The sequence below is a fragment of the Lactuca sativa genome, chromosome 3 (genome assembly GCF_002870075.4).
Source record: "Lactuca sativa cultivar Salinas chromosome 3, Lsat_Salinas_v11, whole genome shotgun sequence".
Lineage (NCBI taxonomy): Eukaryota > Viridiplantae > Streptophyta > Magnoliopsida > Asterales > Asteraceae > Lactuca > Lactuca sativa.
Genome location: NC_056625.2, coordinates 51462348 through 51473886, shown reverse-complemented (window position 1 = coordinate 51473886; position 11539 = coordinate 51462348). Strand labels below are relative to the sequence as shown.

The 11539-nt window shown below is 36.5% G+C and overlaps 1 long non-coding RNA gene across 1 annotated transcript; it reads left to right on the top strand.

Annotated features, from left to right (window-relative positions):
* The first annotated feature begins 1290 nt into the window (after positions 1-1290).
* On the top strand, positions 1291-3330 carry LOC122196994 (uncharacterized). Its single transcript, XR_006189761.2, has 3 exons — positions 1291-1532; positions 2194-2504; positions 3101-3330. It is a non-coding gene; the product is annotated as an uncharacterized LOC122196994 (long non-coding RNA).
* Positions 3331-11539: the final 8209 nt, after the last annotated feature.

Sequence of the window (11539 nt, the reverse complement as noted above, 5' to 3'; positions counted from 1 at the left end):
TATATATTAAACCTTCATAACAGCACCTTCCAATTGATGACATTCAATTGATATTCTTTACATTGAACTTGTTTGATCACATATACAACATATTACAAGGTACCATTAAGGCATTAACACAACCACACACAGTATCTTACACTAATTGGGTTATCAAATTTGAATGAACTTATTTCTAACAACCTCAAAATTTCAAACGTCCAGACTAACCAGGACTTTGGCGATTAATTAAATGTAAATATTAAAATATAGATCATATATATAACACACATCAACTAATGATAGATTTGTCTAAATTACTGTAAGAGACATGAACACTTGAATTGGTCAATCAAAATATATAAAATATCTTAAATTGAATCATATGAAATCAAACAAATGAAATTGTACATCAAACTGCTTCTTCTGCTATGCTGAATCATAATATTCTACATTCAAGAACAATGTCACGGAGATCGATGAAACCAAGGACAATTAATTCCATGCGTATTCCGCTGATCAGTTTTCTCTAAGCAGCTCCATGCCATAGCACTTGTAGTCGTTGCGTTATGCATAGCAAAGCTCACTTAACTGGTGATATTGGAATGTCTTTTATATTTACAAACGTGAAAAATTTGAGCCAATGGGGAAATATGCAACCGGAATTGGTGCGTTTTTTCTGCTCTTCTTCACTTTTGCATCGTGGTCACCATCAATGTTCTCAACTTTTCTTGATGCACCATTTTTATCATTTCCTTCGTCCACAACCTTGTTTGCACCGAAAAAACAACTAAAGAAACCTGATATAATAGCCATCTTTTTATATCAAAATTCAAAGAAAATGAAGAAGTGGAAATTTTCTAGTTAAAATCTGTTCTTGCAAAAAGTTTTCTTGAAGTGAGTTCTCAATGTTATGACTTATACCCTTAAATCTGGGATATTTATACACCAAAAAGAATCAATTTCTTGTAAACTTCCCAATATTATCTATGGCGTGTGGAGGAGGATTATGAAATAAAGTAAGAAATGTATGTCTTTACTTTTCTGGAAATTTTCTTTCTTTTAGTCAAACATATTAAGTCACTTTCTAAGGCTTGGCCGCCAAGAAAAAAATAGTGGACCTCAATTTAATAGCTATTTCCTCTTAGTTTCAAAATTAGAATTGTATTTTACAAAAACGTGTTTTATTGATTTTTTTTTTTCTGAAAAATAAAATAAGTCCACATGAATCTGGGAATTAGAAGTAGTTTATCTCATTTTAAAATTAGAGCGAGCTTTGAATTTTGATTCAACAAGTTTCTCTTTCATTCATTAAATAAACAAATTTTCTACTAAACGGTTCACACTTCGATGAACATTAAATTCGTTTAGAACCTTACAAAAAACTTTATCCATATAATATTTGCATGCATGCATCTATTAATTCACTCAGATTATAGTAAATTTGCCAACCATTTCTTTTCTTGGCGGGGGAAGAGGGTGTTGAAATTGGTCACACAAAACATCTTATTCTGATTCAGACATTTGAAACATTAGTGGCAAGAAACCAACATGTAGGTACTAGGTAGTGATGTTTGTACGAACCCTTGGCCACTAAGGGAAAGCAACTCTCTGTATATTGAGTGAATATCTTTCGTATTTCTGGATATTTGTACAACTTTAGAGGTTCAATGTGCACATATAAACTATTTCTATAGTTATTTGTGCAGACAAATTTAGCTCTATCCTATATATAAGACCCTATGTAAGCATTTGAGAGGTATCTTAATTCTTGAAATTCAATAAACAATTCCTTTTAAATACTTTTGTTACTCTTGCTTTCATATTGAGCACCATATATCATATATGTATATACCAACATAATTAACGTACATCGGTACATGTTAGCATATGTACAAAATGATCATTGCATATATTATGATTTATAAAATTATAAAATACGAAATTATTTGAATAAATCACGTCACATGTTTCCCAAATGTAATATAGAGTAAATTACATGAATAGCCCATATGGTTTGGACCAATCTACAAATTTTATCCTTATCTTTTGTTTTTCATTCGGCCAATCCATAAAAGTTTAATTTGTTGCGTCTTTTGTCCCTCCCATTAACAATGTTTCACTTTTTCCGTTAATCCATGGTAAAATGACAAAATTACTTTTTTCTTCTACATTTATTTGTAACATCCCGTTTCCTGTCATTTTTTATTTCAGGGCTATAGGTCGGAAGTCGATTTTGTGAAGGCTTTGGGCCTTAAGGATGTAATGTTTAAACCTTTTGGATGGAGAGAATGATGGTTGCGTGATATTAACCTTTTGAATTGTGTTTCGGGCCGAAGGGTAAATAAAGGGAAAAATCATAGGCCGGAGCCTTGTATGAAATATGGATTTTTGTTCAATAAGTTTTTAGTCCAATATATCTAGATAATATTGTGGGGATCTTCAATACCTTTCCGTGGATATAAAGAACGCCAAAATCGAAGTTGAAACGAAGAAGTTATAGCAGTTTGAATCTGGTCTTGGAGGTTGTAATATCATTTTTATTCAGATCTGCAGGTTTGAAACTTGGAGTTAATGGATTAAGTAATAAAGATGCACTTTTGGTCCCTTTGAAACTTAAAAGATTAAATCTTGGTTGCTTGGACCATTCTAATGGATAAAATTAGAAGCTTTATCCATTATGGAGCTATTAGGAACCATACAAATGTGATGTTGTTCCTTCTATCCCTTCCATGCAAGATTTATGATGTCTTAATGGATAAATAAGTTAGGGTTTTAGCTTTTGGACCTCTTCTAGCCATGGGAAGTCATAAAGGTGGAAACTTTATGACTTTAGTCGATGTTTTGATTTTAGATTTGAGCTATGGACAAAAGGCCTTAAGGGATACAATACTTAATAGAATTTTAGGGTTAGCCAGAGTACGATGTGCTTACCTGGGAGTACGCTTGGCGTATTGGACTTGAATCATGTACGTTGAGCGTATGTAGAGTACGCTGCACGTAAGCAGCTAGTCATGGACTTTGACTTTCGTTGACTGTTGACATTTTACCAAGTTTGACTTTGGGTCAAACTTGAGGATTTTGGGATATTGATTAAGATTTTATCTGATTCTGGTGCTAGTGGATTCGCGGGAGCAAGCAATGTAGAAGAAGGGATCGCATCACAATGTTTCAAAGTTCTTTGATTCAGGTGAGTTTTCCTCACTGTACTCGTGGGTCAAAGGCACCAATACCGACCTACTAGGATGTGTATCTTGGTATAAAGGATGTTGTTATGTTGTAGTGATACGTTAGATCTGTGTCCTGGTATATATGATGTTACTATGCGGTAGTGATCTATTGATCTTCCTGTTTTCCTGACTGGTTATATGATTATCTGTTTGTTGGATACATATTATCTATTATGTAGATGTCGACATGGTATGGTTAGGTTGAGGCAATCCCGCTCTGTGCGGAAGACAACACACCTAGGAGCAAGCCAAACATAAGTTGTGGGCTAGTAAGGCAAACCAGATTTATGCTATGGGCTCAGGAGCAAGCCATACATAAGTTGTGGGCTAAAAGGCAATCTAGAATCATGCTGTAGGCTCGGTGGTAATCCAGTCTGTTAGCTGTGGACCCAATATGCATGTTGTTATACGTTTGTGTGGTGGTATTTTGGGGGAAATCACTAAATTTCATGCTTACAGTGTGGTTTCATGTTTTCAGGTACTTTAGATGATGGGGGCAAGGCGAAGGCTTGATCGTGCACATCCTTCAATTTTTATGAGATTCAATTTTAGGATGCTCTGATTTGTGACTATTGACACTTTAGAAACTATGTTTGTAAACATTTATGGTTTTGGGTTGTTTTTGAAAAATGAAAATTTTACCGTGTAATTTGGGATGTTACAAGTTGGTATCAGAGCCCTGATTTAAGTGACTTGGATGAGCATTCATGTGAATCCAGTCTCAAGCTAAGGATTTTTAAAAGTTTTCAAAATTGTTGTATGAATTGTTTTCCAAATTGTTTTCAAAGGTAAACAAAAAAGGAAGAGATGTGTACGATTAGTCGGAGCAAGAAAGTGTACCCCAAGATACCCACATTTTTACTTGTTTATGATGATTATGATAGAACTGCATGCTAGTAGTAGGCTAGGGATCTTACGAAATCGCATGCTAGATTTGCCTAATGTATGATGCCTGATAGCCTAGGAGAATTTCTTATATGCTAGATGAAATTGACATCATTACTATATTTGCTTAGTGTGTGCATTATAGCTGTACATAAATAAGATTTTATAGCCTGTGAATGTTTGCTTTAGCCATTTCCTATTCTTGTATGATAAAGGGCTTAGGGTAGAATCAGGTATTCGACTGTCTATGGGATCTAGCGTTATGTATGATTAGCATGGACGAGTGACTGTAGGGTTGGTGGAAGTTTTTTGAGTGAGTACAGTTTATAGCATGTTAATGTGAGTTAACTATCAATTGAATATGTTAAATTACATGCTGCAAAGGTTAAATAATTTTAGAATGATTGATTCGGCCATATTGTGCAACTCTTGTTTGAGTCTAATCGTTGTAGGGTGGGATCTTTCAGTCGAAGAATTATTTAAGTTTTGTCACATGTAATTTTACTTATGAAGTAGTTAGCTGACATTAATAGGGGTTTTTCAACAGCTGATGGTAGGGTGAGGTGGGGATCCTAGAGTGCCCATGAAATTCTTTATCACGGTTGCTACGCCGTTGAATAGGTATTGGGAGTATTATTATGAGTAGGTGACTTAGAGGACTCGATATTGAATCTTGAGGAAAGTATAGATAGGTGTTGAAGGTAGTATTGGGCTCGTACTACCGGAAGCCCATGATCCATATTCAATTCAAGGGAAGTCACGAGGATTCTAAGGAGTTGGTTGAGGATGAGTCTGGTGATTGTCCGGGCTTTAGTGGCCATGTCGGTTTGGGTTGAATGGTGCATAACTAAGTGAGTTAGCTGATTTGAGGCATCGAGAGTCTTGCCTGGTGGTAGTGCCAGTTTAGACACGAGACTCAAGACTGAAGCGATTGTTATGATCAGCTCGAGGATTGCAGTCGGAGGATGAGTGTTTGGTAGATGGATCAGGATGTCACTATCTTCGGTAAGGGTTTGTTCTTCCAGCCTTCCATGTTTAGAGGAGAGAGAAAGCAGACATGTGATCTTCAGAGTTGGGATGTATACCTAGCACGGGGCTATGTGACTGCGGTTTTTTTTTTCGGCAGTGTGGGAATGCACAAGAGGATTTTTGGGGATTGGTTGCCATAATATGCGATCAAGGGTTTGTTTTCTTTGAATATAGGCACGTCAGGTACCAGACTGATGGTTGGGGAATAGTGGATGAGGTAAGTGGTAATCCATTTTTTTCAGGATAGAAAATCGGTGCTATGAATAGACTTTCATAATTATTGCTTGTGCATCTATGCGGGGTCCTTAATGTTAAAGGTGGTTATGATTGGAAATTTCTAAGGTATTCATCTGAGATTCATAATCTCTTAGGGTTTTCTTGGTCCTTATCCGAAAGATCATCTTGTGTGTGTTATACATTCCAAGAGTCAGGGATGGTTTGTACCTGTTTGAGCCAGTTTGAGATATGGTTTGGTTGCAACACCAGTGAGTAATAGTTCAAACCCTAAGTCGGGGAGAACTAGTTATTCTGCTTGGAGGATCATCGATATGTTCGAGTTTGTGGTGTTGGAAGAATGGTTCATAGGGGTCTACGGTGCGGGTATGTGAGATTTCTGTTTAATATTTGGTCAAGTGAGGGGTGTAGAGCAAGTGGTTATTAGATGTATGTGTTCAGGAAATACACGAATTATCTCGTAGCAATCGTTAATCAGTAAATCAGTTTCAGAGATGGGTATGTTCAGCTCCGCGTGGGTTTTGGTTCATTGAATTAGGTATCAGTGAATTATCGATCATTGGTCATTTCGTTCATCATCAAAGCAGAGATTCTTTGGAAGTTTTGAGCTGTAATAGTTGAAGTTCAATGGATTCATCAACCTATTGTCAAGTTCAGCTTGAGTTTCAAGATGTCCTTGGTTATTCGAAGTCTAGAATTTGGGACAACGTTGTTCAGTTTTTGAGACGAGACATTTCATCTCTGTAGAATCTAATTTTTGGCATGTCATGATGGCAGAGTTGGTATTTGGATGGATCTGACCAGAGTTTTAGCAGCATTTATGGATAAATTTAAAAGTTTTATCGAGATACTTACGTATTAATGGGGTATGTTCAGTCTTAATCAAGGTATGAGATCTTGTTTCGATTATTAGTGAGGAGGTTCCCTTAAGGGTGTGTATTGTGGTAAGTTCATTATATATTGTCATGAGTGATGTATGTGGGCTAGACAAGATAACAATGGAGTACTTCGTTTGAATTATATGCATGGTTCTTATTTGGGTTATAGCCTTTGAATTAGAACAAGAGTATGATTGTCTATCCCATTCTCGGGTTGTGTGTGACCATGTTTTCATCATATTTTATGTTGGTAGCAACATGTAATGTGAAAGGAATTGTGCGTGGTAAAAGAGTATGGCATTGTTGTGTTTGGTTAGTGTTGAAAGGGACGTTGATTAGGTTCCTATAAGGCGGTGGAATGAGGTTGAGTATTTTTAGGCCCTCGTAGTGCTGGTCGTGATTTTTCAGGTGAGTGATGGAATGACAACAAGATCAGTGTGATACCGAAAACATTCCAGACATAGGCTGAGGGTTGGGAAGGGCATTCCAGACTCATGTTGTGGGCTCGTAGGCAATCTAGACTTATGTTGAGGACCTTGTAGGGGTATTACAGACGTAGGTTGTAGGCCGAGTGACCATGGTTGTTTATTTTTTCTGCATGTGGTACTTTGGGTGTTAGTGCATTGTTGGAAGTCGGGAGACTTACTGACAAACTAATTTGGATCATGTTGGTAGTTAAAGGTTGTTGGGAGTAATAGTTGTGCGTCATAAGTCCCTCTCGAAGTGTTGGGATAATGAACCCCATTTTTTTGTGGGTTGTTTATTAGGAGTTTGGTTACAAAGTTTGGGTATCAATTATGGAATATCGAGTCATGAAGTTCGTTGTAGATATCTCGAGTGTTTTGTTAGGTGGATGTACACCTGAGCTGATGAGGGATTTTTATGCAAAATGCAAATTCTTGAATTGACCATCCTTATGGACCTTGTTACCATGAATTCCTCACCAAGTTACCTCAGACGACTAAAGGATTTGATGCAATTTGGGTTATAGTGGATCGGGGGTGAGTTCGAGTGTTGTCAGTGGATAGCTGAGCTATGATGTTGCAGCCGAGTAGGAGTGTGGTCTCGTTTAGTATGTGATAAGTTATTTTTCATTGTGATGGTGCACTTAGGTGCGGATTAGCATGACGACATCTGGCCGAGAAGGTTTTGTGCCGATTAACTCTGCGGGTTTTCGAACAGCTTGGTTGTTGTGAGGGGTTGCATCATGTAGTGGAAGCAAGAGCTGATTTCGAGGATGAAATCTAATTTAACTGGGGGAGAATTGTAACATCATGTTTCCTGTCATTTCTTATTTCAAGGTCGTGGGCCGGAAGTTGATTTTGTGAAGGCTTTAGGCCTTAATGAGGTAATGTTTAAACCTTTTGGAAGGAGGCAATGATGGTTGCGAGCTCTGAACCTTTGAATTGTGTTTTGGGCCGAAGGGTAAAAAAAAGAAGGGAAAAATCATAGGCCGGGGTCATGCATGAAATATGGATTTTTTTTCGTTAAGTTTTTAGTCCAATATATCTAGATAATATTGTGGGGCTCTTCAATACATTTCCGTGAATATAAAGAACGCCAAAATTGATGTTGAAACAAAGAAGTTATAGCAGTTTGAATATGGTGTTGGAGGTTGTAGTCTCCTGGGCGTACTCAATGTACGTTGGGCATATTAGCTGATCAAAACACGTATTCAAGAGCGTACGTTGGGCATACCGTTTGGCACGCTAGGCATACGCGATCAGATGCTAAACCCTAATTTGAGGGTTCTGAGCCCTATATAAGCTCCTTAACTCCCTTAAACCCTTTCCATTCTCATCCTCTACCTCTCCAACACCCTCCCTTGAAATCCTAAACCTAGTTTGAGCCTTCTAAGCAAAAGAAGGTGTTTTTGAGTGCTTTGGAGTGTTCTTGGTGCATCTTGGAGAAGAAGGAGCTCATTCAAGAAGTGTTGGTTGCTTTGGAGCTTGTAGATCCAGACCTTGTTCACCTTGATCTTTCTTCTAGAGGTATAAAGCTTGAATCTTGATGATGCATTTGTTGGATCTAGCTAGTTTTGGATGCTATGAGCTTTTGTTCACTTTGGTGCCTAAAGTTTAGATCTTGAAAGTTTGTGACCTTGTTATGGATAAAGTTGGAAACTTTATCCATCTAAATATCATTTTTATTCAGATCTGCAGGTTTGAAACTTGGAGTTAATGGATTAAGTAATAAAGATGCACTTTTGGTCCCTTTGAAACTTAAAAGATTAAATCTTGGTTGCTTGGACCATTCTAATGGATAAAATTAGAAGCTTTATCCATTATGGAGCTATTAGGAACCATACAAATGTGATGTTGTTCCTTCTATCCCTTCCATGCAAGAGTTATGATGTCTTAATAGATTAATAAGTTAGGGTTTTAGCTTTTGGACCTTTTCTAGCCATGGGAAGTCATAAAGGTGGAAACTTTATGACTTAAGTCGATGTTTTGAGTCTAGATTTGAGCTCTAGACAAAAGGACTTAAGGGATAAAGTGCTTAATGTAATGTTGGGATCAACCAGAGTACATTAGGCGTACCTGGGAGTACGCTTGGTGTACTGGACTTGAATCATGTACGTTGGGCGTATGCAGCCAATCTTGGACTTTGACTTTCATTGACTTCCGTTGACCGTTGACTTTTGACTAAGTTGAATTTGAGTCAAACTTGAGGATTTTGGGCTATTGATTAAGATTTTATCTGATTTTGGTGCGAGTGGATTCATGGGTGCAAGCAATGCATAAAAAGGGATCGTATCGCCGTGTTTTAAAGCTCTTCGATTCAAGTGAGTTTTCCCCACTATACTCGTGGGTCAAAGGCACCAATGCCAGCCCACTAGGTTGTGTATCCTAGCATAGAGGATGTTTCTATGTTGTAGTGATCTGTTAAATCTGTATCATGGTATATAGGATGTTGCTATATGGTAGTGATCTATAGATCTACCTGTTTGTCTGACTGGTTATATTGTTATCTGTTTGCTGGATACATGTTATTTGTTATGTATATGTGACATCCCCATATTCACGGTCATTTTCAAAATTTTATTTATGCTTATTTGAAAATCAGAGTATTCATTTTAAAGAATAATATTATGGAATTTGTTCCTAGAAAACATGATAAATATATTATCAAAGCATTTCCGAAGAAATATATTTTTGTTTATAATAAAACTTTGGGATGTCATCGTCAATACATAAACATAAGGATAAACAGATCTTTCATTCATTTACACTAGTGATTCACATCTCCTTTACAGTAGATCTACCTGTTTGTGTGACTAGTTATATGATTATTGGTTTGCTGGATACATGTTATTTGTTATGTATATGTGACATCCCCATATTCACGGTCATTTTAAAAATTTTATATATGCTTATTTGAAAATCAGTGTATTCATTTTAAAGAATAATATTGCGGAATTTGTTCCCAGAAAACATGATAAATATATTATCAAAGCATTTCCAAAGAAATATATTTTTGTTTATAATAAAACTTTGGGATGTCATCGTCCATACATAAACATAAGGATCAACAGATCTTTCATTCATTTACACTAGTGATTTACATCTCCTTTAATCTCTCAGTATAATGTAGCTCCGTATCGATACGTGTGATACAATTAAACTGAGTGGGCCGGGTTGGGAATCCTGGTGAGTACATAGGGTTTTCAACCCATAATAATAAAGTTATTATGTTTCATCATCAAACAATTAACCCAATTACCCATTCCCATTATCTTCTTTATTTCTTAAGGATCTACCCTAAGAATCATCTATCATTCACTCATTCATTCCTAAGGATTGTCCTAAGGAATATACATGAAGTCCATCGCTGCCAGAGTTCATTTAACAGACACTAAGTCCATAGCTGCCATTGTTATCTGTTAGGCACTAAGTCCATAGCTGCCAATGTTCATCTATATCATCTTTCATCATTCATTTATCCATCTTTACCCAATATTTGTATAGGTATAAAATACATATATAGTTTACATCAAATAAAACATGTATATTCGGTTCATCCAATATAGATATCATGAAAACAAATAATATGTACACATAGCACGTAATTTATATTAAATACTTCATATCTATATGTAAGATGAAAGTAACTATGCACTCACAACATGTAATTTATATTAAATACTTCATATCTATGTGTAAGATGAAAGTAACTATGCACTCCCTGCACGTAATTTATATTAAATACTTCATATCTATGTGTAAGATGAAAGTAACTATGCACTCACATATCACGTAATTTATATTAAATACTTCATATCTATGTGTAAGATGACAGTAACTATGCACTCACTTTAAAGTGACGATTCCAAACTCGGGCAGCGCTCTGCTTCTAACGATTCTATTTTCCTTCTACGAAACCTATCATTATTACCGCTAAGTTTTAGTCTAATCTTTATTGTGACTAATTATTAGTCTAGATTCATCATTAACTCAAAGTATACGTTCATTATCTATCAAGTAATGGACAACCAGGTATGATCATATTGGAGGTAGGGTCTTTTTGGTATACGAAGTATACTGTTTGGAAATCCCACTTTAAACACCTAACTAAATCATATCCTAGACATCATCCTCGTAAGTGGATCAATAAGTATAACGACTTGGAATCACTGATAAATCTTGTTTATAAGTTCATAATAACGACAATGAACTTAACCATAAGTTATACTTAAAGTACGGTAAGCATAACTCAACTTACAAGGGGTTTAGCGAGGAACTGGGCTCTGTGTGGGCAGAACTTCCGAGCCGAAAATCTCTTTTTCTCGGAGCCTTCGGACGCTCTGGGGCTTTCCTCTAGCACCTTGAGGATACTAGGGCTTTATGAGGCTTAAAGAGAAGTTAGAGAGAGAGAGAGAGAGAATGGGTTTTTGGTGTGAGAAATGATTCTCCCTCATATGCTATTTATATGCCGAATTTTGGACCTAATCTTCGAGTTTTGGCCTCCAACTCGTCGAGTTGGTGCCACATGTCACCCTATGGTGGAAAGGCTCGGGGAGAAAACAATGGTCCAAATTAAGCCACATCACCCCTTTCGCAACAACACCCTTCCGTCTTCTAAATTCTGTAACTTTCGCATACGAGCTCCATTTTCGATGTTCTTTATATCCAAACGTAGGTATTGACAAGATGTACAACTCTCCTTTTGACTCCATCGGCTGATTCTCGACCAATTTTAAATTTAATTGTATGAAAAGATTACACTGTTAACAACCGTATAAAATTCATAACTTCTACATACGGAATCCGTTTTCGACTGTCTTTTTATCGTTGAGCTCCTATT